At 47.9% G+C, this 3,871-nt stretch overlaps 1 pseudogene; it reads right to left on the bottom strand.

Annotated features, from left to right (window-relative positions):
- Positions 1–2,386: 2,386 nt before the first annotated feature.
- Positions 2,387–2,836, bottom strand: LOC128568511 (activated RNA polymerase II transcriptional coactivator p15-like; annotated as a pseudogene).
- Between the last annotated feature and the right edge of the window lie 1,035 nt (positions 2,837–3,871).

Here is a 3,871-nt window from a genome sequence, read left to right as displayed (position 1 = left end):
TGTACAGGGGAACAAGCACTTGCCCTTGCCCGTGAGAGACAGAGGGAGCTCCTGCCAGAACACACCCCCACGCTGTCAGTCCCCAACTTCCCAGAAGTAGCCCTGCCTCAGCCCAAGCACAGACATGCAGCCACCACAATGGGAGGGGTGGTCAACAATGTCCCATCATTCCCGTCGGAGGGACATCTGGCAAGGCCTGCCTCTAATGCCAGAATCAAGAGGGGCCCAGAGAGTGACAACTAGCCAATTACCCCTGCTAGTAACAAGTCCACGCTGGGGCCCAGGGTCACCAGATGGTAGAGGGGATTTATGGCCCAAACCTGATTTCCCAGAATTCAATGAGCTCAGGAACAGAGAGAAGCAGACCCCGCAAGAGCTCTCTTCCAGGTCTCACTGGGAGCCAGTATGTTTTTGGAGGGCTTTGGCCTCGCCTGCTTGCTGTACTTTATTGTTGGCAGAAAGATGGGAAATTTATTGCTTTACAAATCATTCCATTCACAGCATAAATGAACTGTCTGGCTGCAGCATGCTCGGGCCCAGATGATTTGCAAAATGTCTAATGGTAAGCGGGGTTATGCTATCTGCTTACGGCCTCCGAGACAAAAGTGAACCGTGAGGCCGAGCATCTGCGCAGTGTAACTCCAGGCCGGCAAATTGGCTGAGACTTGTAAATGTTGGCTCAGCAGCATTACATAACTCCACGTGCTTGGCCAGGGACTCAGAGGAACAGGGGGAAGCCCCTCAGCCCCAGGAGCTGGTCCTGACGGGCTGTGTCTGACAAGCAGGGCAGTGGCAGGGTCCGGGGCTGAAGGTCAGAGCCAGGCCGAACTCTGCAGCCTGTGAGCCATCATGACACTGGGCAGACTCCTGCAATTGCCAGCCTTTCTGCTTCAAATTCCTCCAACCTGGCGTAGGAGGATGGTCTTTTTTTTTCTTTTTGAGACAGAGTTTCACTCTGTCACCCTGGGTCAAGTGCCATGATGTCAGCGCTCACAGCAATCCCAAACTCTTAGGCTTAAGTGAGTCTCTTGCCTCAGCCTCTCAAGTAGCTGGGACTACAGGCACTTGCCATAATGCCTGGCTTTTTCTATTTTTAGCAGAGATGGAGTCTTGCTCTTGCTCAGGCTGGTCTCAAACTCCTGAGCTCAAGCAATCTACCTGCCTCAGCCTCCCAGAGGGCTTGGATTACAGGTGTGAGCCACCAAACCTGGCCAGAAGGGATGGTCTTAAAAATCACTGGAGCCTCACCGTGTAGCTAGGAGCTGGTCAGTGTCGACAGCCCACAAGCTAACATACCTTCTGCCAGCTGGCTCTGCTTCCAGAGGACTGGTCACACAGTCATCCCACTGACAGGCTCATCCCAGTGCCTGCAACTAAGGATATGACTAGGAGGGAGGTGGCGGTCACTTGAGCTCTCCAAGCTTCAGGGTCACACAGCACAGGATGCAAACCCAGGCTTGTGGGATCTTGTTCTCATGCATCTATGCCGTATGTGTCACTTTTTGCTTATTACCTTCATAAAGCACTTGAAACAACCTGCAGGGCATGGGTATCACCATCCCCATTTCACAGATGAGCAAACTGAGGTTTGGCAGAGTCACATCACTTGGCTTTTTGGGTTTTTTTTTGCAGTTTTTGGCCGGGGATGGGTTTGAACCTGCCACCTCCGGCATATGGGGCTGGTGCCCTACTCCTTTGAGCCACAGGTGCCACCCCACTTGGCTTTTATAGTTAGTGAGTGGCAGAGGTTCCCATAGCATAGTGGTTACAGCACAGGCCACATGCACTGAGGCTAGAGGGTTCGAACCCAGCCCAGGCCTGCTAAACAACAACAACTGCAACAAAAAAAAATAGCCAGGCTTTGTGGCAGGCACCAAGTAGTCCCAGCTACTTGGGAGGCTGAGGCAATCGCTTAAGCCCAAGAGTTGGAGATTGCTGTGAGCTGTGATGCCACAGCACTCTACTGAGGGTGACATAGTGAGACTCTGTCTCAAAAAAAAAAAAAAAAGACTATAACAGTTGAGATTATAGTTTTTCATTTTATTATTTTACATGGATTGTGGGCACAAAGCAATCCTCCTTAATAAAGTTGACAATTAGCCAATTAGCTTCACTCAGAACATTTTTAATAATGAATGTTAAAAAAATATTCATCTTGATGAAAATGTGTCAAACGGTCTATGAAACCAGGGTATGGTGCCCCATGATCACATTAATGTACACAGCTATGATTTAATAAAAAAAATAAAAATAAAAAAATATTCATCTTACAAATAGTTCTGCAATCCAAATATACAATAGCTTGGAGCACATTTGGAAAACAAAGCCAATGTAAAAAGACAGATTAAAACAATTAGAACAGAATAGGTTTTGTATGGCTTGGATTTTACAGTTTTCTTAATGCATCTTCAAAGTCAGAAATCTGTTCCTTCAGCTGGCTCCACTGCTCCGGATTTAAAGAAATACTTTTCCTTCCTGGTTTCATTTCACCTTCTGGATCTATCTGGTATTCTCTAATATCAATTAGAACTTTCCCTGTAAAGTCCTGAACACTAATGTACCTAATTTTCCCAATCTGACACGTTATAATCTCTGCTGCTGCTGCTGCTCTGTTTGGAAGATGACAGAGCTCTTGAAGTTTCATCAGTCTTTTGCTTCTTCACAGGTTTTTCTAGAGCACCTTGCTTTGTTCTCTAAGCTTTTTATAAATTCCACTGTCTGCATCACTGCCAGAAGAGCTTGAAGAAATGAGTTCCTCTGATTTAGGCGTGGCTCTGATCCTGCCGTCCAGTGCCCTCCTGCTCACTTGGGACCCAGTAGCCTCCCTTCTATTCATGAGCCTTGTAAGACAAGCATTGGGCTCAGTGATGTTGTCCCTCATTCATCTGCCTAATGAATTCATTCATCTGCTCACTCGGTTTGGCAAAGCTCATCTCTCCAGTCCCAGAAAAGGCCCAGCAGAAAGGGTCTGTGGGATTTTCAATTCCCTCCATGTTACATGCCAGGTACAGATTAGGCCTCACGATCTCTGGAGAAGCTAAAATTCAGTTAATGGACTTTTTATGGCATGTAAACGTTGCCTTCAGTAAGAAAACCTATTAGCCACATAAATAGTGCACACATGTCCACATGAAGTGCAGACTGCAGAAGGGTGACAGGCACCCACTGTCAGCACCAGAGCCGCCACCAGGATGAATGTTTTCCAGCATTCCAATCAGGGCCACTGGCATCTCTCCGTCAGAACCTTTTTGGCACATGACTAATAACTCGTATGACAGCTGCTCAGGAGGGTGAAGCAAGCATTCCCCCTCTGATCTCTTAAGAAAGCTCCTTAAAGCCCAGGAAGCTTGGCCTTAACCTAGGCAGGAAGCCACAAGGGGATATTATAGATGTGGGCCTATGCCAGTTTGAGCCATGTCCCCCCGCACACACACAAAGAGCCACAAAACTAAAGGAGAGTCTTTACTCATGCAGGCACACACTCCAGGAGGCCCAGCTCAACTCTAGGGGGACTCTGGTGGAAGAACAGGTGAAGGAAGGCACAAGTTCATTGCTCTTCCAAGCCAGGTGCCAACGCCAAGAGATGAACACAATGGCTCTTTATTGGCACATGCATAAAATACAGCCCCTGTGTGCTCATCCTGCACACCCATTTCTGGGTGACAGCCTCCCCCAGAGTGTGCCCAGGGCAGGAGCAGCCACAAGGAAAGGATCCTAGAAGGACAAAGACTCTGAAGACACCTAATTCCACAGAACTTACACAGTTAAGGACATAAGAAACCAGTTTAACTAAAAATTTCCAAGAAATTTTTCCTATGGCTCAGATCAGGGTCCCCCGAGGGACTCTAATGGAGGTTTGGATCCCTCTCCC

The sequence above is a fragment of the Nycticebus coucang genome, chromosome 17 (genome assembly GCF_027406575.1).
Source record: "Nycticebus coucang isolate mNycCou1 chromosome 17, mNycCou1.pri, whole genome shotgun sequence".
Classification (NCBI taxonomy): Eukaryota; Metazoa; Chordata; class Mammalia; order Primates; family Lorisidae; genus Nycticebus; species Nycticebus coucang.
The sequence above is the reverse complement of the archived record's forward strand: the minus strand, read 5'-3'. Positions and strand labels throughout refer to the sequence as shown.